Below are 26,819 nucleotides of genomic sequence, written 5' to 3' on the forward strand. Positions count from 1 at the left end.
AATTCATTCCATGTGCATCAATACAAAAGGTGTGCAGAATCTTAGTTTCTTTAGAAAGCAGCCACAGCCTGAGTAGAAAAGGCTGTCCTCTGCCAACATTCTGCACATAAGGACCCTTGCTCTCTGTGTGGTCTTTGCAGAGTCCAGGCATTCCCCCTACTGAGCTAGCATTTTCCAATCAGCAGGGAGTACGAAATTTGCTGGTTTCAATAATACCACTGCTTCCCCACAGTCAGCAAGAGCTCCATCTTAGACTGCTGGCAGGAGACAGGCTTTTATACTGAGGCTGTGTCCGTTTTAGAAAAATTGCTTTTATGTACCTGGAATGTATTTAGCTGATTTAAATTTAAGGTTTCATTGGGCTGCAATCATGTGAATTATACTGCACAAATAGTATACAATGTGTATTTCACTAACATTTTTTAAATTATAGGCAATTTTTTGCTGTACATTTTCATGTGTTAGTAAGTTGTATCTCAGGGTGGGACTTCCACTACATGCAAATGTGCGTCCTCTGGAGTATTATTGCCTAAATCCATATTGGTATAATCCCCTTCTCAAAGACCAACAGCTCAGTATCGAGAGTTCATTGCCAGTACACAAATTATTTTTAAAATGTGTAGCACATCCCAGTAGGGACTGCAGATAAACTTGGATCCCCCACTCCTGCACAGCCAGGCACCCAGAGTCAGAGAACAGTCCGTGACTTTGTTTTTGTTATTTATTTGAGGGTTAATAACTTGGATAGGAGGTTATGGGATGCCCGCTTGACTTCAGCAAACCTTCAAGGACATCTTCCTATATACATCTATATACAGACTCCTTCAATCTCCTCCTGCACATTCACTTTCTTGCTCCAGCTGAATCACCAAAATGATCTGAAAAGCTCCGAGTCAGATTAGCAGGGGCCCATTACAGGCAGGAACTCATAGACTCATAGCCCCTTTTTGTGCAGCACAGTTGAAGTGAAACAGCTTGTAATTTCTCCTCTGTGGCCACTGATCCAAGTACCACCTCTTCAGGCACTGCCAACCCACCTGGCTGTAGCTGCCCCTTTCACCAGCCCTCCTGGCTGTCTGTCTCCACACCAATCCACCTGACTGACTCTTCACCAGCCCACCAGGCTGACTCTCAGGAGATCTCTAGGGAAAGGCTGAAGACTTAAGTCCACCACTGTTTTCAAGGGAGAGTGGCTACATGTGGCAGTATCCCCCCTGTGTTAGTCCCCACAGCGTTGCTTTACTCACTCTGTCCTCTCTTGCTCCTGTGCCTCCAGGAAAGACTTCCTCCCATGTGTTTAGGCAGGATCCTTCCAACACCCGAGCCCCGGCCCAAGGCAGGACACACCCCCCCCCAGACTAGGGGGCACCCCTGAATGCCACCGACAGCCTCCTCAACACTGTATCTCCATCTTCCACCTGACTTCCCCTGCTGGCCTGGCTCATGTCCATTTACAGTGGTTTAAAAAAGTATTCATACCCCTTGAGATTTTCCACATTTTGTCATGTTACAAACAAAAAAGTAAATGTATTTTATTGGGATTTTATGTGATAGACCAACACAAAGTGGCACATAATTGTGAGGTGAAAGGAGAATGATAAATGGTATTCAAATTTTTTTTTACAAATAAATAACTAAAAAGTGTGGCGTGCATTTGTATTCAGCCCATTTTTACTGTGATACCCTTAACTAAAATCTAGTGGAACCAATTGCCTTCAGAAGTCATCTAATTAGTCCACGTGTGTATAATGTAATCTCAGTATAAATACAGCTGTTCTGTGAATCCCTCAGAGGTTTGTTAAAGAACCTTAGTGAATAAACAGCATCAGAAAGGCCAAGGAACACATCAGACAGGTCAGGGATAAAGTTGTGGAGAAGTTTAAAGCAGGGTTGGGTTATGAAAAAATATCTCAAGCTTTACACATCTCATGAAGCACTGTTCAATCCATCATCTGAAAATGGAAAGAGTATGGCGCAACTGCACACCTACCAAGACATGGCCGTCCACCTAAACTGACAGGCTGGGCAAGGAGAGCATTAATCAGAGAAGCAGCCAAGAGGGCCATGGCAACTCTGGAGGAGCTGCAGAAATCCACAGCTCAGGTGGGGGAATCTGTCCACAGAACAACTATTAGTCGTGAACTCCACAAATCTGAAAGAGTGGCAAGAAAAAAGCCATTGTTGAAAGAAAGCCATGAGAAGTCTCATTTGCAGTTTGCGAGAAGCCAAATTCAATTGAGAATCTGTGGCAAGACTTGAAAATTGCTGTTCACAGACGCTCTCCATCCAATCTGACAGAGCTTGAGCTATTTTGCAATGAAGAATGGGCAAAAATTTCACTCTCTAGATGTGCAAAGCTGGTAGAGACATACCCAAAAAGACTTGCAGCGAAAGGCGGTTCTACAAAATATCGACTCAGGGGGGCTGAATACAAATGCACGCCACACTTTACAGATATTTGTTTGTAAAAACAAAATGAAAACCATTTATAATTTTGCTTTCACTGCACAATTATGTGTCACTGTGTGTTGGTCTATCACAGGGGTCTTCAAACTGCGGCCCTCCAGGTGTTCAGGAACTACAATTTCCATCATGCCTAGTCATGTCTGTGAATGTCAGAGTTTTACAATGCCTCATGGGATGTGTAGTTCTGCAACAGCTGGAGGGCCGTAGTTTGAGGATCCCTGGTCTATCACATAAAATCCCAATAAAATACATTTACTTTTCTGGTTGTAACATGACAAAATGTGGAAAATTTCAAGGGATATGAATACTTTTTCAAGGCACTGTATGGGGTCATCTCAGCCCCCTGCCAGCCTACCTCTGAGGGTTGGCCAAGGCTCCATACATTTTCAAGGCAGCTCCTCCTAACCTCCACCCTCTAGTTCTAGAAGATTCTCCAACCTTCTAGACCAGGGAGAGGCACCAGAGAGCTGCCAGGATGAGTCATCCATCCCTGAACCTTGGTAAACCCCTGACCCAGATTCAAAAGACTCATTTTACCATGAGCCAGTAAATTTACCTGTACTAACTCTTAGCACACACTAGGTGCTACATATGTTATTTATTTTTTGTTTACAAACTTTTTAATTAAGAGATAACAAAATGTGGTACAGAAACAAAGCATCTTGTATCAAATAATCTTGTATCAAATATAGACAGCATTTATGTGAGATGTAGCTCAGAAGATAACATATGATTATGAAATCAAGAAATACAAGTGAATGTAATATTAGTGTATGTATACACTATCCTCCAATAGTGTATAGATTTCCCGCCTGCAATCTCACATCCTGAAGACCACAGTCTGCTCTTTCAGATCACCTTTTGGTATGCTGGATAGCTTAATGTAGTGATAAATGTAAAATCTTATAAGCTGCCCATAGTGCCATCAGCACCATGAACAGCACAGAACACAAATCTTCTATTAATTTTGAGCAGTATTTGTGCATGGCAACTCAGGAGCAATATTTGAGATCAATAAAAAAAATGACATGTGAATGATGAATCGCAATAACAATGAAGAGATCCTATTCTTTGCACGAAACACTTCCAAGTTTAGATTTTTACTAAATCAAGCCTATTGGCTGTATAATATATTGCAAATTCCACATTCAGGTATTATAAGTTAAGTAACAGCTTTTTGTGCTTCCTACACACTTAAATACCAGGCTGCTCCGAACCAGCAAAGCTCTTACACTTACTTGTGATGGAGTATTCCAGCTCCCTTCTGTCTCTCATGCAATCTTTCTGGCCAGTGAGGCAGTTCATCATTGTGACGGGCCAGTAGGAAAGTTGGAGTCTGTGAGCGAACAGGCAAGCTCCAATACTACTCTCGGAAGTGTCAAAGCTTTGCCCGATCAGAATAGCCCATTTGGGTGTTCCGAAAGCCAATAAAAACTACAAAAGGTACCACCAGCTGGTGCAGTTTTAAATTTTTTTCCAGTATTGTTAATTGGGGAGGAAAGACAGGGAGGTGGTTGTGGGTCTGACACTACTATCAAGGAATCCATTGAGGCTACTAAATATCACCAGAACACAGTTTCACAAACTGAATACTTGGCTACACATCAAAAAATGAATTAAAATGTGTCAAGCTAAATATTGAAATAAAACTCAATGTGCAAATAAACCAAAATGTTCTTAGTGCCCATACAGATATTATTAAAATAAACGACAAATATGAAAAAACATAAGAGTGCTATTAAGCAATATCAATAATTTCAAATATACATAATTCCTTATATATACAATAAGGCGCTGGTGTGCTTAAACAATTCATTAAATCCTATGTGGAAAAAAACATGCTCAATGGTGAAAGTCCGTAATAAATATTTAAGAATTCCATGTAGAAGTAAATAGTATAGAGATCCTTGTGAGAAGTGCTCCAAACTTGATATTAGGAGCCAACACTCTTGTGCTCCCCCCTTTGTAATTATTCTCACCTCAGGGTGTGTGACCACAAGTTGAACCACCCCTGGGCTCTATGAGAATAAGGCTGTTCAGGTGTCCTGGATCATCCCAAAGAGGTATCTTCGTTGCATATAGACCAGCTGGATAGTATAATACCATTTTAAATGACTTTATTTAAAAAAAAAATGGGGTACTAACACAATCCAGGTGCTAAAGCACACCAATCTGTATCTGGCAGGTCTGTGTATATACCAGTGGGAATATCGGTCTGCTTGTATGATGGCCGCAAACAGCACCAACACTGCTGCATCCACCAACACCGTCCTGTCCCCTCCCAAACGCGTGTCGACACAGGGAATCACGTGTCTTCCTCATGGGGAATATCCCTTTATGTTGCTTGGCATTTAGTTTTTTTAGTAACTGTCCCAAATCTCCCTTTATCTATGGGTTCCATATTTATTTGGGATTAATGTTAATTAATGTCAACGATATTATTATGGCTATATCTATGTTGTCTGGCCTTTTAGTCTGTGTTTTTATGGGGTTATAAACTCAGCAGAGCTGGACGGTTACAGGTTATTTAATTTATGTGTTTGGGTATTGGTTATTTATGGGTATTTGTATAAAGACCCAGTTTTGTGTATATAATTATACGTGTATTTTATTCCCGTACACATGTGTATAATATATACTTGTGTATTTTATTAATTTATCCGGAGATGGGTTTAATTCAATTTAATTTATAGCAGCTACCATTATGGTTGTTTTATGGGTGTATTATATGGGTTATGTGGCCCCACACCTTACCCAGGTAAGAGTTAAATATCGATATTACCATTTGGATCAGTATGGGAGTGAATCTGTATTTTGAGATCAGTGTACTGATCCTGAGTAAGGTTTTGATATTCTTGGTTTCTAGCTATTTATGTATGTTTTGTATATTATGTGTATGTACATCACCCTTGTATTGTAACGTTTTTTTTGTGTATAAGACCTATGGGGACATGGATCCATGGAACACATCATCCTGATTAATATCTATTTAAATGTAAAAGCAGTTCCTCTAGAAGATGTTGCATTCAGGCAATTGCAATTGACTATGTCTTATGAATCAGGGTTTTGGACTACACCAAAATGGTCGCCGATTCCCTATTTCTATTCGTTGAACCGTCCAATAGCAACCCCCCCGAGCAAGACACGTGATTCCATGTGTCGACACACGGTAAAAAGCGCAATCCCCCTGAGGAAGACATGTGATTCCCTGTGTTGACACGCGTTGGGGAGGGGATAGGATATTGTTGGTAGATGCAGCAGCGTTTGTGCTGTCTTCGGCGATCATACAAGCGGACTGATATTCTCACTGGTATATACACAGACCTGGCAGATATAGATTGGTGCGCTTTAGCACCTGGATTGTGTGAGAACCCCATTTTTTAAAAAATAAAGTAATTTAAAGCGGTATACTATACAGCTCGTTTTTTTCTATATGCAACGAAGATACCACTTTGGGATGATCCAGGACACCTGAACAGCCTTATTCTCATAGAGCCGAGGGGTGGTTCTACTGCATGTTTAGACTAAACTTAATTGTGCAGTCACACGCCCTAAGGTGAGGATAACTACAAAGGGGGGAGCACAAGAGTGTTGGCTCCTAATATCAAGTTTGCAGCACCTCTCACAAGGATCTATACTATTTACTTCACTTCTACATGGAATTCTTAAATATTTATTACAGACTTTCACCATTGAGCATGTTTTTTCGTACAGATGTAAACGGACTGTTTGTCCGTTTACATCTGTTCAGGTCTACTTCTGTTTTTTAAAAGGAACGAAAATAGAGACTTGTCCTGTTTAAAAGAATGGACCTGAACGGACGCAGATGTTTGCCCATAAGAATGCTTTGCTCTCTGTTTTTCATCCATAAACGGATGGATGAAAAATGGACATATGGAACACCCGTATGAAAGGGCCCTAAGTTATGCATCATGAGTATTTCTCTCGCTGAGTTTTGTGTGCTGAGAGACAATCCTCAGATGTCTACTTCGCACTTTTCAGCTATGATGTGCGACATCGTCATAGGCCTTGGTTACCAAATACCGTATTTGGCAGGAGTAATTATGGTAAAATAACTCTAAAATCCCCCTTAAAATTACAGGGGAAAGCTAGGTAGTATTTGTAGGCAAGCAAAAAGCAATAAAGCAAGTAGGCAGGATTATTTTTTTCCTAAAGCATAGTTCCACTTTTGCAGTCAGATTTGAGAAAACCCCACTAGACAGCATGTTTGTTATGTGTAACCATTCATACAACATACCTAAAAAAAATTAAAATCTCAAGATAAGGCGTCATGGCTGACTGCAAGGATTTTTGAGCAATGTCAGAGCGAGTCAGTCCTAAAGGGCCAATATCGGGCTGTATCAGCCGGTTCAATAGAAACTGGCCGACATTTAGCCTGTGTGTATGGCAGCTAGTCTGAGAGAAGATGGCTTCTGTTGAAGGGGAATGACTGAAAAAGTTCAGCTGATTGGCATCTGATCAGTGCTCTCAGCTGATGGCATCGGATTGTTAGTACAGGATCTCCCTCCTGAGCTCTTCAGTTATTTTTCATTCTGCCCGTTGGGTCGAATGAAAAAAAAAAACATAGTGTGTATTAGGCTTAAAGCCCCGTGAACAAGGGCTGAATGTTGGGAGATAACGGCCGGTTAAAAAAAAAAAAAAAAAAAAAACAGCCTGTGTGTATGTCGGTCTGTCCAACAGAAGCCGGCCGCTTGGCCAGCTTCTGTCGGACGTGCATGCTGGAAAACCAGAATTCGACTGACTCACGATTGGCGCTCTCAGCCAATAGCAAAGAGTGCTGATTGGAGCGTTGTCCAAACACAACAGCTCAGCAGGGGAGATCGCTGAACTAACCTCGCGTGGCCTTGAACGAAATAAAAATAATAATTGTGTGTACCTGACTTAAGTCTGTCCTCATTAACATATGATCCAAAAAGCCTAGCTTCTGAACCCTAACCCTTTGTTAGGACAGACTGTTCAGATAGGGTTAATTATGGCAAACATAGCTGCTCAACCTCCCCCCCCCACAAAGAGAACTAGTAGGATTTTTCAGTGCTGGAGGGTCCACATTAGAGTTATGCTATGTGAATAGGAACATATAACAAATATAACGTAGGTGGTATCCCACTTTTTCTGCAGAAGTAGAAATACACATTAAGTATTGAGATACAAATTGAGATACAAATTAAATGAAATAACATGTCATGGCAATCAAATAGTAAAACAAGTTCACAGCTCTTTTAAAATCCTGTCTACAGGGTTGAGGCTCAAATGTTAAAATATTATTACATGATTTATGATTTTAAAGAGAAACTCCAGAATTTAAACTCCCCACCTGCCACCTGATTACTACCAGTCAAAAATATATAAAATTCGTTATAGTAAAAAAGTAAGTAGCTGTAACATACTTGGAAACCTGCATATGTTCATGTTGTTGCTTCTACTGTTCCACCTGCAAATAACCCTTTTTTGTATAAATGGTACTTGTTTCGCCGAAACATGTAATTATCTAAACTAGATCACAAGGTTTCTCTCACAATGCAAAAGTAGGATTTACAAATAGGATTTGCTGATACAAACTCTATATACAGAGTGTCTCTCAAAATGCAGTGCTGTGATAAATTAATAAAATGGAAACCAAAAAGAAAGGAAATAAAACACCCCAATGCCCAAAAGGTGAAGAAATAATAAACAAATCCAAAAAATATGTTTCAAAGCATAATTCAATTGTGCCAGAATAATCTTCCACATTCACACCAGTGCTCAATGTGATTTACCACCCACTCCAAATACAGTATAAGCATCTCATTTTTACAGACAGGCATATATTGCTTTAAATGGAGGCCAGAAGGAATTGCCAGTTCTCAGGTGTGCTCTATTGGGAGTGGAGGACATACCTCCCAACTTTCTAAGATGGTAATGAGGGACACCCAGGGTTGAAAAAAATCAATGATGGGGACAGGAGGCGGAGCCTAGCGGAGCAGACATGCATTGTTAGAGCTCCACACCGCCAGTGGCGTCTCCAGCTTTCAAATTTAGGGGGGCACATGGGGGGACAGGGACAAAAGTAGGGGGGCAACTATAAAATGTATATATATATATATATATATATATATATATATATATATATATATATATATCCTGGGGCCCTTTACTACGACCCCACAACGGGCCCTTTCACATGTTCTGCAGTGAGCTCCCTTCCTACTGTATTGGGGTCCCCCAGGGTGGCAGAAAACAAGAGATATATGTCACCAGCATATCAAGAAAATATAAGGATCCAAAGCAGTGGGAGAACTATCAGGGTTGCAAAGGTTGTCTTGCCTCCGGGCCCTGGTGTTCTGCCACTGTGGGGTTCCCCAGCCTCCTCTTGCTGTCCTGCTATTGACAGCTCTGGTCTGGCATCTCTTGGAATTTACAGGCTGGTCCTCCTGTCCTAAGGACGGGAGAAATCAGTCTGTTTTTTCAGTAACTGAAAGTCCTGGTGGAGTCCTTCCTGCAACTCGCTCTTCTCCCTGCCAATGAGGATGCAGGTGAAGGAGCAGATCAGGCGGCCGTGGTTGTGTGAACGCTCGCATTATGCAGTGTCAGCGAGCAGGGGAGGGGGGAGGAATCACCCGCAGGAGCTGACTGGGGACTCTCTCCCTCTTAGACATTGATTTTTTGTAAAAAAAAAAAAAAAAAATTTTTTTTTTGGGGGGGGGCACATGGTGGGGCACAGCATAATGTTGGGGGGGTCAGGGCCCCCTCTGGCCCCCCCCCTAGGGTCACCATTGCACACCGCTGAGGAGAGAAGAGAAGGACAAAGCGGAGCCTGCAGGCTCAAAAGGTATCCATTTGAACCTTTTTGCCCTAGGCAACAAACTGTGAAAGTTTGGGCAGGAAATATGGTACTGGGAGGAAGCCGTGGCAGAAATAAAAATCACCTCACAAAGAGCTCACAGGCACTCACTGCAACTAAAGCAGCTCCAGTCACCTCACAATATACAGCATCAGGGCGCTCTCACAGACAGAAAATGTCACAGCAAGACTCTCCATTTGAGTCAGATACAGAACGAATCCTCTCACAAACTTCTCCACAAGCCTCCTCAGCATCCCCAGTAATATTATTACAATTTGAAAAGATGCTTCATAAGGCTTTAAAACAAACCTCAGACCAAATAACAAACAGCCTAACCAAAGAAATAAGAGAGCTGGGAAACCGCACCGCAGCCTTAGAAATAAAAATGGATGAAATTGAAATTACAACCCAAGAAAATATAACAGAATTGAAACAATTAAAAGAAGAGAATTTAATACTTCAAACTAAGCTCGAAGATTAGGAAAATAGAGCCAGACGTTCAAACTTGCGCATAAGGGGAATACCTGAAACTGTGACAGACCTGCAATCTACTATTACTGCTCTATTACAAGAACTAAAGCCAGATATCCCTATTGAACGTTTAGAACTGGACAGAGTACACAGAGCCCTCACAGCCAAAAAGAAAGATGGACCCCCACGTGATATAATCACAAAATTTCATTATTACAGAACGAAAGAACAAATACTAATTGCTGCAAGAGAAAAAAAGGAACTTAATTTTCAAGGACACAATTATCAAATTTTTGCTGACCTATCCCAACTTACTATTACTAAAAGACGATCCATGAAACCCCAACTAATGGAACTGCAACGCCACAACATTATGTATCAATGGGGCTTCCCCTTTTCAGTCAGATTTAACTACCAAGGTACAATTTACAGAAGCAGATCAGCAGATGAACTACAACAAACCCTTTTAAAATTAAATCTGACAGAACCCACAAACAGCAACACTCCCACACGCAGAAGAATGGCATCATCTTCACCTTCAGGCAGCACCCAGAAAATTTCAGAACAAAATGGGAATCATCATTCTCACAAAAGAGGCCGTTATGCCACATCATCCATGGACCAAGAAGATTCAATGGACTGACATCCTAATTCCTGATATCTCTTCATTTATTATACTAAGAGATGGTTCTCTATAAAAAACCTGTATTTATAACTGAATGTAACTGCATTCTGATAGTCACACACTGTATGGGATCAAGTTACATTCCAGTTATATTTCTTATTACTTCTGATTCATATAGCCTTAGAATATATAAGTGAAATAAGGAAATTCTTGTTCAGTTATATATTTTCAGGTAATAACAATAGATTTATTACTTTTTAGGACAAATATGTTCAATAATCCAGAAGTAATGGAAGCTTTTTCTTTCTTTTCTTAAAACAAATATATTAGTACCTAACTAGTTCCTAGAATTATGTTTTTGTTTATTCTAATCTGAAGCAATACAACCTCAATTTTATGAGTTAACATATCTAAACAGTTACATATGAATAAAATATGTAATTGTTTACTCTAAAAGGGTTAAAATCCCAAAATAATTCAAACTATCTTCATCAATACCAAAGTTATTAACAGTACCTTTCTAACTGAATTAGTTAGCCTAGGGCAAGACTAACCATATACAACCACCCTGGAATAAATAATTTCAACAAAAACTATATTCTGCACTCCAATTAATGAATCATCATTTTGATGTCTTTTGACATAGCACTTCTCTCCTGTAAGCGGAAGATCCGTGTACCCCCATTAGCCCTCCTCATTCTCCCAACCATATTATGTGGGAGTGTGACGAAGGCACTTATTCCCCTGAGACAGATATTTATTCTCTTTCACGGGTAAACTGTGATTACTTGCAAAAAATAATTTATACAATGTATCATCTAATCTCATATGTTTTTTGTTTACTCTTTACTCCAGAATTCACTGGTTTCTTTTCTATCTTTTCATCTCTTCAGTCCACACAGGTTGATCTGCGCAGTCAGCTCTGCATAACAAAAAGTAAGTCAAAACTATTTGATCTGTTGCCATGGCAGCACTGAATATACTTTCCCTGAATGTTCAGGGAATAAATGTCCCTCAAAAAAGGACCAAAGCCTTCCGTACTTTCCATAACAAGAAGGCTCACATAGTATGCTTCCAAGAAACACACTTCACCAAAGATCCTACTCCAAAATATATTTCTCCTTTTTATCAACAAATTTACACGGCTTCTGCCTGTACCAAACAAAGGGGTACTCTAATTGCATTTCACCGATCCACACCATTCACCTTATCATCAGAAATTAAAGACCCAGAAGGTAGATACCTGATACTCATGGGTTATATAATGGATACAGCAATCACGGTGATTTCCTACTACGCTCCTAACAAACAACCTACACCATTCCTCTCACATATATTACAAGTGATTAATACACACAAAATAGGAACAGTGATAATGTGCGGGGATTCAAACCAGGTCCTCCTCCCATTTCTAGATAAATCACCTTTTACACCATCCAAAATAACCTCTAGATTACCTTTTTCTCAACTTCTTTCCAAATACAATCTGGTAGATTCGTGGAGAGAAAGTAACCCAATGAAAAAGAAAGTCACTTATTTCTCGCACCCTCATCAAACCTTCACCAGAATAGATCATATTTTTCTAACAATAGGAATGATACCAGAAATTATTGCATCAGATATAATTCCGATTCCGTGGTCTGACCATAATGCAGTATACACTACTATAGCCTCAGCCATACCAAAAGCGCATGACCCAACGTGGTACTTACCGGACATAATGCTCAAACACCCACTACATCAGATGGCCATTGAACAAGCTTTAAAGGAATACATATCAATTAATAATACAACAGACATCTCCCCAATAACACTGTGGGAAGCTCATAAGCCTGTCTTGCGTGGTACAATACAAAGACAAATGGCACTATTTAAAAGGGAACGCAAAAATCTAGCAAAAAAACTAGAACTCAATTTTAATGCAGCCTACATATCATTCCAAGATAATCCATCTCAGAGTACAAAATCTCATCTGGAAAAATCTAGATTGGAATACGATCTATTTCTCACTGAGTCAGTTGATAAATCCCTCAAACGCTCCAAACACAATTTCTACATGAATACAAACAAACCATGTACATATTTGGCTCGGGCATTAAATTCAACTAACAAATCTTTCAAACCAATACGTTTGAAATTATCAAAAATTTTTTATACTTGTAATCCAGTTAAAATAGTCCATAAATTTCACTCACATCTCGCAACTTTATACAAGACAAACAATGAATTTAATCCTACAGAGGCTGAATCCTTCTTCTCAAAAATAACCTTACCTGAGTTGTCTCAGAATCAAAAAAGCAGTTTGGATGAGCCTATAACTATAGATGAAGTTGCTAACGCCATAAAAGACCTAAAACTTAACAAAAGACCAGGCCCAGACGGCTACTCGGCTTTATACTATAAAACATTCTCAGAAATACTCTCTCCCATTCTCACTGAAACTTTTAAGAAACTTCTAGAAGGACATTCTTTTCAGCAAGAAACACTAATGGCAATTGTTTGTATGATCCCAAAACCCCTTTCTGATGATACTTCCTGTGTGAATTATCGGCCTATCTCTCTGTTAAACCTTGATATTAAATTATTAGCAAAAATAATAGCAAACGCCTCAATAGCATTATAGGAAAATTAATACATAGAGATCAACTAGGCTTCATGCCAAATAGACAGGCAGGCGATAATATACGCAGGGCAGTGTTATTGGCACATATTGCTAAAAAACGGAAAATCCCTTTATGTTTTCTATCTCTCGATATTAAGAGGGCATTTGACACAGTATCCTGGCAATCTATGCAATATTCATTACAAAAATGGGGTTTTGGACCCCACTTTTTAACATGGATCAAAGCATTATATAATAAACCCAAAGCCTATATAAAATACGCTGGATACAAATCTGATGCCTTTAATATCGAAAGATGTACCCGACAGAGTTGCCCATTATCTCCCTTATTATTTGCCCTTATACTCGAACCCATGGCCCAATACATCAGAACAAACCAAACTATAACTGGCATTGAAGTAGGAGGTATTACACACAAATTATGTATATTTGCAGACGATATATTACTTTTTCTATCATCACCACAGGTCTCTGGTCCTAACTTAATACCAGCTCTTGATGGATTTGCAGCCCTATCCGGCCTTATGATTAATCCTAAGAAATGCCTAGTGCTTAATATTTCGCTCACAAACATGGAATTGATCCCGGCTAGGGCTGCACTCCCATTCACATGGGCAGAAAAATCAATCCCATATCTTGGAATTCATTTAACAGCATCTCATTCTGACTTATTCTCAACCAATTATCCTCCTGTATTAAGACAGATCACAAATCTAATAAAACAATGGTCGCAACTTCCTTTATCCTGGATAGGGAAGATTAATGCAATCAAAATGACTATTCTACCCAAATTGCTTTATCTATTCAGAGTCCTCCCTATTCCAATTCCTTCCTATTTTTTGAGAATAGTACAAAAAAGAGCAACTTCGTTTATATGGGGCTCTTCTAAACCACGTATACCTATACACACACTACATCTTCCCAAAAACAAAGGAGGCCTGGGATACCCTAATTTTACTAACTACTACAGAGCAGCACATTTGGCCAGTCTGTCCAAATACCATGCAAAACAGGAAATCCCATTATGGGTATTTATAGAGGCTTCAGAAAATGACCCTCTATTAATATCAAACTTGTTATGGCTTGATCCTAAAGACCGCTTTAAAATTCATAATCCCATAACTAAACACTTCTTATCTCTCTGGGATAAACTAAAAACCAAATATCAGTTACAATCTCCACACAATCCTCTCCTTTCTTTTATCAGAAATCCGGCCTTTTATCCGGCATGGATCTACCCAAATTCTTTTAAAGCTTGGACAACATCAGGCATTCAGACACTAAATGACTTCATAGCATCTAAATCATTCCTTTCATTCCCATCGCTTAGAGAAAAATATGATCTACCAAACTCTGAGATATTTAGATATCTCCAAATCAAAAATTTCTATACACCATTCCTAAAGGGGGATACACCATTATCCCAATTATTCATTTTTGAATCAATCTGTACAAAAGATCCATTTGCTAAAGGTACAATTTCATCACTTTATAATCAATTATATGGAGTAGTAAATCTTAATAGACCCTCTTACGTTCAGAGGTGGGAGGAGGACCTGGGACGAACTTTAGAAGACACGGACTGGTCTAACATATGGCTCACATCTAAGTCATCCTCACCCAACATCTTAGCACTGGAGACAAATTATAAAGTCCTAACTCGCTGGTACCTTGTACCCGCTAGAGTGGCAAAATATTCACCTAATACCTCAGCTCTTTGTTTTCGAGGATGCCCAGAAATAGGCACACATTTACACATATGGTGGACGTGCCCAGTAATCCAAACCTTCTGGAAGGAAGTCTTCGTGATTGCATCTAAAATATTTTAAAAAATAATACAACCAGATCCATATATAACTTTACTTAATCTAAAACCGGAATGGTTAACACTCTCTCAATTCAAACTTATGATCCAACTAATAAGGGCTGCAAAACAAACAGTGGCCAAAGCATGGAAATCTCCTACGTTGGTACTAGCAGAAACAATTCACAGAATGAATAATACAATGTCCTATGCTAAGATGGTAGCCATCGATCAAAATCAAATTCCAAAATTTGAAAAACTTTGGCATCCTTGGATAAAACAACAGTTCCTGTCAAATTTCAATGACTCTGTCCTGTTGCCATGGTAACAGATTAAATGACTTACAGAGACACCCATTCTAAGGCTTCAAAGAGAACTAAAAAGAATAATAAACTGACGAGCGGGACAACCTTGTGGACCATACCTCTGCCTTTCTACCCTTTTTCTTCTTTCTCTTTCCTTTTCTCCACCTTACGATTAAAGCTCATTATCAGAATTTATTTGACCTATATACACTCTACCTGTAAACAATATATATAGTAGGTATAAATCATTTAAATACCTACAAAAGTAACTAAGGAAATGATATATATCTTTAATTTAGGTTTACGTGAACCCAATGTTTAATATTTGAAATTTCATGATATTTACCTATATAATCCCTACTGTAAAACAATGAGCTTACTTTATAGATCCTTGTAAACTTACTTTATGTAGCTTTATAATATTGTATACTCAATAAACTTCTTTTGACAAGGAAAAAAATCAATGATAAAAAAAAATAAAAAAATAAAAAATGTATGATTTTTATCAAATTTATTTTAATAAAATGTTTTTGAAGTAATAATCTAAGGATCGTTTACTATTTAAGATACATTAATAATTTAGTTTATTCAGCATGAAATGGAGCTTAGTTATGTAGCACGTATTTACATTTTTGGTAAAATCATTCAATGAGTCCAAGCGCTGCAAGCTGAGATAACATGCACTGCATTGATGCATTCACACAATTTCGCAGTAACCATGAGATAAAACAAAGTGCAGGAATATTCCTTTATCCCATTGTTTTGCAAATCTATGTATACCACAAACTGTATGATTGTTTAAAGAGAAATGCATCTGTACCAGGCTCTGGTGAGGAAGTGTGAGGAGGAAGGGCAAGCAGTAAAAATGAAAGTGAAACCTTCTAAGCAGCTTATAAACCTTATAATCTTTCTGCACATAGCTTGAAGTGCTTTATTCCTCCTTTGAGGAGCAAAATGGCAACAGGCCATAAAAGAGACCCAGTTTGGAAATATTTACTAATCTGACAGTTTATAAATCTAAATAGGAAACCTTCATTTTGTTTGAAAATATTGAAGATTCTAACTACCGGCAAGAATAACAATAAGAGTCCTTACATTTAAAGAGCACCTGCCAATTCAGATCCATCATGGCAGCGCCTGTTAGCGGGCATCCACTCACCTACTGCCACCACGTCCCTCACCTTGTTGTGTCACTGCCGCATCACCAGCCATCCCATTAATGGGACTGTTGGGGAGTCAACAGCGGGTCAGAGGAGGAGCCGTTGCGGGACAGAGATGACTGTTGCTCTTTAACAATTATGATTTAAATCAAGTTGATTTAAATCAAGCCTTTTTACTAGTGATTTAAATCGACTTGATTTAAATCAAATTTGCCCTGGGGACACCCATTAGCGAAAGTATGTAGGCATAAGACACACACCCCTGCCACACCCCCCTTAAAGGAGAATTGTACTAAAAAAAAAAAAAGATTGGTTTAAACCCACAAGTGCTTTTTTACCACTACTATCTCTTTATATTTGCTTTTGAAACTTACAAATTAGAAATTGGATGAAAGATTTGGCACTTGGAAACACTTTTAATAGATAAGTAGTGCATTTTATATACAACGATATAGATCAGACCAATAATGAGGGACAAATGAGGAAGAAAGAGGGACAGAGGGACTTGGGGTTGGGAGCTATGGTGTTGGATCACATGGAGCAATGGTGTAAAGTAGAAGATTATTCTGGCAGAATTATGATTTGGAACAGATTTTTCATATTATTTGAATTTTCAATGGACACTTGAATTGTTTATTATTTCTTCATCTTTTGGACATTGGGGTGTTTTGTTTCCTTTAGTTTCATTTTCCACAGCACTGCATTTTAAGAGACACTCTGTTCATTCATTGTGGTATTTCATTTTTTGATGTTGATTTGTTTTTTTATTAATGTGGCAGCAATGGAAGAATTTATTTACACAAAGAAAAATAATTGTTTGAGGGGCGTTTGAAAAGAAAAAAAGAAAAGAAGAACACTTTACTATTGTTTATTTTGTATATAGGTTTTAGTGCAGAGTAGGAGGTTATCACATTTTTGTATTATTCAAACGTTACATACAGGTTTTTCTTTTGTTATGGAATGGTTGAAGAAATGCCTATGATACATTGCCCCTAAAAAGTATATACCCAGATGATGGAAGTTGTCAAAGATCACTGAATAACAGCAAATTAAACTTTTTTACATCTATCAACAAAAATAGACTATTTAATATCAAAGTGTCAAAGTGAAAACTGTTCTCTGCAAAGTGATTCAAATAAATTGCCATGAAAAACTAAACACAAAATAATTGATAGTAGAGGTCGACCGATATGGGTTTTTCTCTGGCCGATGCCGATATTTAGAAATCGCGGTGGCCGATTCCGATATGTGATGCTGATTTTTTTTGGCCCGATATATTTGGCTGATTTTTTTTTTTCCCTTCATCTCATAAAATCTAACAGTTAGACCCCTTTCACACTGGGGCGTTTTTCAGGCGCTTTTGGGCTAAAAAGAGCGCCTGTAAAGTGCCTGTAAAACGGCTCCCCTGCAGTCTCAGTGTGATATCCTGAGTGCTTTCACACTGAGGCGATGCGCTGGCAGGATGTAAAAAAAAAAGTCCTGCAAACGGCATCTTTGGAGTGGTGTATACCACCACTCCTGCCCATTGAAATGAATGCGCACCGCTGCCAAAGCGCCTGCAAAGCGTTTTGGCAGCGGCGCTTCAGGGGCGCATTTAACCCCTTCCTCGGCCGCTAGCTGGGTTATAAGCGCCCCGCTAGCAGCCGAATAGTGCCTCTAAAATGACGGTAAAGCGCCGCTAAAACTAACAGCGTTTTACCGTCAACGCATGCCCGCTCCAGTGTGAAAGCAACCTTAAGTGATACAGAAAATTTTTTACATTTAAACATTAAACAAAACAAACCTCCAATCAGTTCACTTGTATGTATAATTTAGAAAAAAAAAAAAAAAAAACTATCTTAAATATTAAATACACAAAAACAGGTAATCAAATCTTTTGGACGAAAAAAAAATGGGCTAACTTTACTGCTTAGTTTTTTTTTTAATTCATTACTGTATTTTTTTTTTTAAAAATTGCGTTTGAAAGACCGCTGCGCAAATACCGCGTGACATAAAATATTGCAACAACCGCTATTTTATTCCCTAGGGTCTCTGCTAAAAAAAATATATATAATGTTTGGGGGTTCTAAGTGATTTTCTAGCAGAAAATACAGGATTTTTACTTGTAAGCAACAAGTGTCAGAAAAGATTTAGTCTTTAAATGGTTAAACTGAGAATTCCTACAAGGAGTTCAGTCTATTGATAAAAAAGAACTTGAAGAGATACAATGTATCTTCTTATTAGACTTGGCAGGCTGCCCAGAGGAGGAGAGAAGATAACTTTCAGGCAACTTGCATTGACTCTATTACAGAAGTCATTTGCAAGTCACGGCTGAAGTTACAATCGGCCTTTTTTATCAGCACAATCGGCCGATGCCGATTAAGTAAAAAACGCCAAATATCGGCCGATATATCGGTCGACCTCTAATTGATAGTATATATATATATATATATATATATATGCAGGGGCGGACTGACAACTCATGGGGCCCCCGGGCAATAGGGGCTCATGGGGCCCCCTTAGTCCCCACCCACCCACACACAAGCCACACCCTCACAAAGCCCCACGTATATATTGCACTGCTACATTACATGCATTGGTCACAGAATTTCTCTACTTCATGTTCAAAATAAATGTTTAAAGATTAAAGAAAAATAAACTCACTTTAACCACATACATTTACTGCAGGGCTGCGTCTCCTGTGAGCAGAATCATGTACAGGTACTTGATTCTGCACTTGCGGGTCTGCATGCTGTTTGACCTGCTGCCGCTGTGATTGGACACACCGAGAGCTAACCAGCGGGTCCGGAGGACCCCATGTCCGCCAGGCCCCGACGATCGTTTCCAACAGAGGCAGAACTGTGGTCTGCCTATGTAAACAAGTCCCCAGAGAGCCTCCCCTTACATCAGGGTCCCCAGAGAGCCTCCCCTTACATCAGGGTCCCCAGAGAACCTCCCCTTACATCAGGGTCCCCAGTGAGCCTCCTCCTTACATCAGGGTCCCCAGAGAGCCTCCTCCTTACATCAGGGTCCCCAGAGAGCCCCCTCCTTACATCAGGGTCCCCAGAGAGCCCCCTCCTTACATCAAGGTCCCCAGAGAGCCCCCTCCTTACATCAAGGTCCCCAGAGAGCCCCCTCCTTACATCAGGGTCCCCAGAGAAACCCCCCATACATCAGGGTCCCCAGAGAGCCCCCCTTACATCAAGGTCTTCAGAGAGCCCCCCCTTACATCAAGGTCTTCAGAGAGCCCCCCTTACATCAAGGTCCCCAGAGAGCCCCCCCATACATCAAGGTCTCCAGAGAGCCCCACATACATCAGGGTCCACTCCCCAGAGAGCCCCCCCATGCATCAGGGTCCCAGAGAGCCCCCCATAGATCTGGGTCCCCAGAGAGCCCCCCATAGATCTGGGTCCCCAGAGAGCCCCCCATAGATCTGGGTCCCCAGAGAGCCCCCCCCATACATCAGGGTCCCCAGAGAGCCCCCCATACATCAGGGTCTCCAGAGAGCCCCCCCAAACATCAGGGTCCCCAGAGAGCCTCCTCCTTACATCAGGGTCCCCAGAGAGCCTCCTCCTTACATCAGGGTCCCCAGAGAGTCCCCTCCTTACATCAGGGTCCCCAGAGAGCCCCCTCCTTACATCAGGGTCCCCAGAGAGCCCCCTCCTTACATCAAGGTCCCCAGAGAGCCCCCTCCTTACATCAGGGTCCCCAGAGAAACCCCCCTTACATCAGGGTCCCCAGAGAGCCCCCCCATACATCAAGGTCCCCAGAGAGCCCCCCCATACATCAAGGTCCCCAGAGAGCCCCCCCATACATCAAGGTCTCCAGAGAGCCCCCCATACATCAAGGTCTCCAGAGAGCCCCACATACATCAGGGTCAACTCCCCAGAGAGCCCCCCTATACATCTGGGGTCCCAGAAAGCCCCCCATAGATCTGGGTCCCCAGAAAGCCCCCCAAAGATCTGGGTCCCCAGAGAGCCCCCCCATACATCAGGGTCCCCAGAGAGCCCCCCCATACATCAGGGTCCCCAGAGAGCCCCCCCATACATCAGGGTCCCCAGAGAGCCCCCCCCATACATCAGGGTCCCCAGAGAGCCCCCCCCCATACATCAGGGTCCCCAGAGAGCCCCCCCCCATACATCAGGGTCCCCAGAGAGCCTCCCCCCATACATCAGGGTCCCCAGAGAGCCTTCCCCCATACATCAGGGTCCCCAGAGAGCCTCGTCCTTACATTAGGGTCCCCAGAGAGCCTCCTCCTTACATCAGGGTCCCCAGAGAGCCTCCCCCCATACATCAGGGTCCCCAGAGAGCCCCCCCATACATCAGGGTCCCCAGAGAGCCTCCCCCCATACATCAGGGTCCCCAGAGAGCCTTCCCCCATACATCAGGGTCCCCAGAGAGCCTCGTCCTTACATTAGGGTCCCCAGAGAGCCTCCTCCTTACATCAGGGTCCCCAGAGAGCCTCCCCCCATACATCAGGGTCCCCAGAGAGCCCCCCCATACATCAGGGTCCCCAGAGAGCCCCCCCATACATCAGGGTCCCCAGAGAGCCCCCCATAAATCAGGGTCCCCAGAGAGTCCCCCATACATCAGGGTCCCCAGAGAGCCCCCCCCATACATCAGGGTCCCCAGAGAGCCCCCCCCATACATCAGGGTCCCCAGAGAGCCCCCCCATACATCAGGGTCCCCAGAGAGCCCCCCCATACATCAGGGTCCCCAGAGAGCCCCCCCCATACATCAGGGTCCCCAGAGAGCCCCCCCATACATCAGGGTCCCCAGAGAGCCCCCCATACATCAGGGTCCCCAGAGAGCCCCCCATACATCAGGGTCTCCAGAGAGCCCCCATACATCAGAGTCCCCAGAGAGCCCCCCCATACATCAGGGTCCCCAGAGAGCCCCCCCATACATCAGGGTCCCCAGAGAGCCCCCCATACATCAGGGTCCCCAGAGAGCCCCCCCCATACATCAGGGTCCCTAGAGAGCCCCCCATACATCAGGGTCCCCAGAGAGCCCCCCCATACATCAGGGTCCCCAGAGAGCCCCCCCATACATCAGGGTCCCCAGAGAGCCCCCCCCTTACATCAGGGTCCCCAGAGAGCCCCCCCCCATACATCAGGGTCCCTAGAGAGCCCCCCATACATCAGGGTCCCCAGAGAGCCCCCCCATACATCAGGGTCCCCAGAGAGCCCCCCCATACATCAGGGTCCCTAGAGAGCCCCCCATACATCAGGGTCCCCAGAGAGCCCCCCCCATACATCAGGGTCCCCAGAGAACCCCCCATACATCAGGGTCCCCAGACTTAACCCCCCCAGAGGTTCCCCTGTACCTGGCTGTGCACCTCCAACCCAAGGGGGAGGTGGGAGGTGGCGATCAGCAGTTCTATGGTGCCTGTGGATCTCACTGGGGCTTGTAGTCCTCCTTCTGATTCTGAACAGTAGATAGGGGAGGGGCCTCTGACCCGGGCAGCAGTCGGCAACAGCGTACAAGCAGAGAGTGAAACTTGTAGCTGCCCGGGTCAGAGGCCCCTCCCCTTTCCACTCTACAATCTGGAGGAGAAATACAAGTCCCCGGGAGATGCTGCGAGCACCATAGAGCTGCTGATCGCCGCCTCCCACTCCCCTCACTGCATCCCAAACTGAAAGAGGAGATGCCCGCCTCATCCCCCCCCCCCCCCCCCCCCCCGTGGCAGTCGGCAGAACGGCTCCACCGCAGCACGCCCAGCAGCATACCCCTAGATCCGACGAGCATGTCTCCCGGGCCCCCTACTGGCTGCGGGCCCTCGGTCGGCGTCCGATCGACCGAATGGTCAGTCCGCCCCTGTATATATATATATATATATATATATATATATATATATATATATATATATATATATATATATATACACACACACACACACACACAATCCTCTAATATGACACACCTGATTCATTAGGTAAATTTAGATGCCCTGTGTGTAGTCAAGGGATTTCAAATAATTTGAGTATAAATACATGTGTATCTAGAAGGACATTAGTAGTGCAACCTATAACATAAAACAAAAGAACACTCCAAAAAAATCTGTGAAAACTTAAAGCCAGGTAATAAAAACACAAGAAATTTTGAAAGCCACTAAATATTCCTTGGAATTCAGTAAAATGAATCACTAAGAATTTAGAAAGAGCATGGCAGAGCAGTAAATCTACCAGAACAAGAATACAAGAAGGAGACTAGTAAAAGAGGCCACCAAGAGACCTATGCCCACTCTAAAAGGAGATATAGAGCTCAGCTTCTGGGATTGGAGGGCCAATGTTTTCCAGGCACTTCACCAGTTACAATCTTTATTAGAGACTGGCAAAGAAACCCATTGATAACTAACCAATATGGCATCTCTCCTACAGTGGGTCTTGAGAGACTCTGTAGGTAGCTGGAACAAGGTTCTATGATAGGATGAGGCCACAATTGAGCCAAGATCTGGCTCTGGCAAATTAAATTCAATGAAATTCTATAAGTATAAAATCTAATAAAAAAATTCCAAGGTGGTGAAAGCTTTTATAGGCACTGAATGATGTATAGGGTTGGATACTATTTTTCAACGGCCAAATCCACTTAAACCTAACTAATGTTACTAATGTTATTGTAACTCCTAAGATTGTAGCCGTGACCTCTCAACACCAATCTTCTCACAACGCAACACCGCTGTTAACATGCCAAAGCAGAATATAGATATCACATGGTCAATCTGCAGCAAGGATATACCTATCCTGAGATTTCAGTGGGAACCAAGCCTGTCCACGTTAGGGTGCACAAAGCTTGCAGAATATGAACTAGCCTTGCCTAGGCAAAACCTCAAATGTGAAAGATTTATCTCATTCATCTCTACTGGTAATTACGAGGTCAGAAAAGTTACATTCTACATCATTAGTACCCCCCTCCCCACTATGTCTCCAAATGGTGACCACAAAGCTACATCATAAATTCAGAGTACATTTTTTGCTTCGGATATAATAGGAAAATGTTATAACACCTGTCAGGTTTTACTGCTATTCAGGGCTCCATTAGAGTGATTTACCCTCACTTTCTGTTTTGGGGACAAACTTGTACCAGACAGAAATTGAGGGAAAATCTGCACTAGGGAAACATACAACAATAAAAAGCTGATAGGAGGTAGGAGCACTACCCTACTTAAAGTGGAGGTCCACCCTTAAAAAAAAATTGCAGAAAAAAATAATTAAAAAAATGGAGGGAAAAAAAAATAAAAATTTTAACTTACGTGAAATGGCTGTTGCTAGGCAGTCCTCCTAATCTGCCCCTTCCTACGCCGCGGTGATCTTCAGTCTTCTCCTCCCCGCGTTGTCTTCTGGGCAATGGGGCGCGGTGTGTTATGGGAAGTGTGTATGTCCCACAACACATTGCGTCCCATTCACAAAGCGCTGTGCGACTCGTGCATGCGCAGTAGGAAACGGGCAGTGAAGCCGTAAGGCTCCACTGCCTGTTTCCCTTAGTTAGGATGGCGGTGCCAGGACCCGAGAGCCGAGGGATGGGTCAGCCTCGGGCGGCCGACATCGCGGGCACCCAGGACAAGTAAGTGTGCTTATTTAAAGTCAGCCGCTACAGTGTTTGCAGCTGCTGACTTAAAATGTTTTTTTTTCAAAGCCGGAATCCCTCTTTAACATAAAAAAGCATTTTCACAACTCCGCTCCCCCTTGTCTGCCTTAGCCCCTGGGTCTCAAGGCTTGGGCATAGCGTACTGACCCCCGGCTCTGGCTGGCAGGTCGACGTCAGTTGATAATCTACACCCTCATAATATGTTTTATTATGTACTTTTATGTGAACCTTTTTCTTATGTTTTATGTCCATTTCCCCTGCGTGGGAATTTGTTATCTGGTTTTCCCTTTTTCATATTTCAATAAAAATATTGTGCCAGAAAAAAGCATTTTCACATCTATGTAATGGTGAAAGAGAGATTTCCGCTCTCTGCTTAGGACAGCCATTTTACCAAACATGAGGACACTCCAGCAGGAACTCCAACAATAGTAAAACCTGACCGGGGATCTAATCCTTCAACAATCTATATAAAAAAAAGTTTTGGGTGTACAGTAGATACAATTTAACTTTTCCATTCCTTGCTTCTGCATCTCCTAGATGACAACAGAACTGCAACATCAATAGCTCTTCATGCTCTTATAAGATACACAAAAATTCTCCTAAAGTGTCTGTAGTCTTAGACCCCTTTCACAATGGGTCGTTTTGCAGGCGCTATTGCGCAAATTGACCTGAAACAGCCGCTGCTGTGTCTCCAGTGTGAAAGCCTTGGGGCTTTCACACTGGAGCTGTGCGCTGGCAGGACGCTGAAAAAAGTCCTGCTAGCAGCATCTTTGGGGCGGTGTATACACCGCTCCTGCCCATTGAAATCAATGGGGCACCGCAGCTATTCCGCCGGCAAATTGCCTCTGCGGAGGTACTTTGCCGTGGTTTTTAACCCTTTCTCGGCCGCTAGCGGGGGGGTAAAACCGCCCCGATAGCGGGCGAATACCGCCGCTAAAATGACGGTAAAGCGCCGCTAAAAATAGTGCCGCTTTACCGCCGACGCACCTCCCACCCCAGTGTGATAGGGGCCTTAGGCTCGGTTCACATACAGTATGAGCCGCATGTGGCTCACAGCAGGGGTCTGGTGCGTCCTGGTTCACCTTTCAGGTGAAAAGACGCACGTGTTTGTGCAAATCGCACCAGATGCGCTGCAGAGATATGTGAACCGGCTCTATAGAGAGCCGGTCAAAATCTCCTGCTATTGCGAATTGAATGCGGGGAACCTGCATCTAATTTGCAATGGTGTGAACCCAGCCTAACAGTCTTCATGCATGAATGGCTGCACCATCAACTTTGCAAAGGCAAAGACTGTTACCATAATACTGCAAAAAGTCTCTAAACACCTTCTTCATTTTATTTTATTGTGGTCATGTGATGATTAGGTCCCCCCTCTCACACAAGCTCTGTGGATTAGGGGCAGAGACTCAAATGTATGCCTGCCAGCTTCTACTGATGTTACAAATCCCAGGAGCGCTTTCACTCCTGGGAGTGCCCTAGTGCTGTAGGTGGAGCTATTATAATGGACATCCCTAAACACTCCCAAATACCTTGTTCTACATATCTAGGAGCGGGCTGGGAAGCATGATTGCTCTCTAGAGTGTACAAGGCCCTGTACTTTGTACAATAAACATAGCAGGGTTGGGTGAGGGGCATGGTGGGTAAACAGACTATGTGAGATACATGCACAGTGTTCATCTGCAAGGCATCCTCTAACTTCAAGATCGCAACATTGACACGCACACTAGCAACGTTAGCATGGATCTGTTTCAGTTATTGGGGTGGTCAGAGTGCAATGGAAAAGAAGGGGGATTGACAGGATCATCACATATTTCCCAGCAAATTATCAAACAAAAAGAACAGGCTACTTTTACAAACATGAGAGATTTGTGATGAAGCAGCGCTAAATATCTCTTCAGGAATACTAGAATAGGGATAGCTGATAATAAAGTGCTAATACTGTTCTCAGGTAACTCTGAACCAATCTTACAGTATAAAGTGCCAATAATATTACAATATAAAGTGCTAATAATAAAGTGCTTATAACAATACAAATTCTCAACGTGCAAAATGATGTAAAAATTATGATATAAAAAAATATAGTTCACAGAGATGACTGATGTAACTTCGGATGCTAAGCAAATAGTCTCTATAAGGGTAAGCGCATCAAAGAAAAAGTTCTAATGCAGATAATACAATAACTTGTAGGAATCTTTCCCCAACCCACACCCTGTGTGTGCTAGCCTCTCACCTTAAGGGAAGACCCCAGATGCGTCTAGTCGTGCATCAACAGATGTTCTTTTCCTCCTCCTTGGGAATATCTCAAACGAATGATCACTGCAGTCTCCAGGCTATTTCTCCACAAACACGAGTTCCACGACCAGCTCCTTTTAAAAAATTGTCTCCAGGGATAAAAGGTAGAAGAGAAGAGCCTCCATAGTGTAGTAGTAACAAACTTGCATTTTATTAAAAAAAAATATGGCATAACAATTTAAAAGTGGCCAAAACGCCATCAGTAAAAAAACATGTGCCAAACACAAAGACTTCCGGTAATGGCCATAACTGGAAGTGACATCACCAAGCTCCTCCCTACGCGTTACGTCACACCACACGTGACTTTTTCAAGGGTATGGATACTGGGTGACACAGGTGGAGTTTAAATACTAGTAGTAATCATGGAAACAGCATACTAATGAATAAAGGCTTATCATATGCAAATGAGTTAACTAAATAGGAGAAATAAAGGACAAATTCATAAGCTTGGCTCTCACCAATCTGCTCCCCTAAACGGAGCAATAGCAAATAAAAAGGGATCAGAGAGCTAACAATAAGAGTAAAAAAACTCAAGGAATGTGAAAACAAAATACAATTAAAAATGAAAGTAAAAATAAAAACAATAAATAAATAAATAAAAATTAAACAATAAAATAAAAATAAAATATAAATAAATACAAATAAATATAAAAATAAAACAATTGA

General features: G+C 42.0%; 1 protein-coding gene across 4 annotated transcripts in view; it reads right to left on the reverse strand.

The window, feature by feature from the left end:
* Positions 1-26,819, reverse strand: part of KIZ (kizuna centrosomal protein) — a 385,513-nt gene that overhangs the window by 32,684 nt on the left and 326,010 nt on the right. The window lies entirely within an intron of this gene.

Source organism: Aquarana catesbeiana, linkage group LG04 (genome assembly GCF_042186555.1).
Source record: "Aquarana catesbeiana isolate 2022-GZ linkage group LG04, ASM4218655v1, whole genome shotgun sequence".
NCBI lineage: Eukaryota > Metazoa > Chordata > Amphibia > Anura > Ranidae > Aquarana > Aquarana catesbeiana.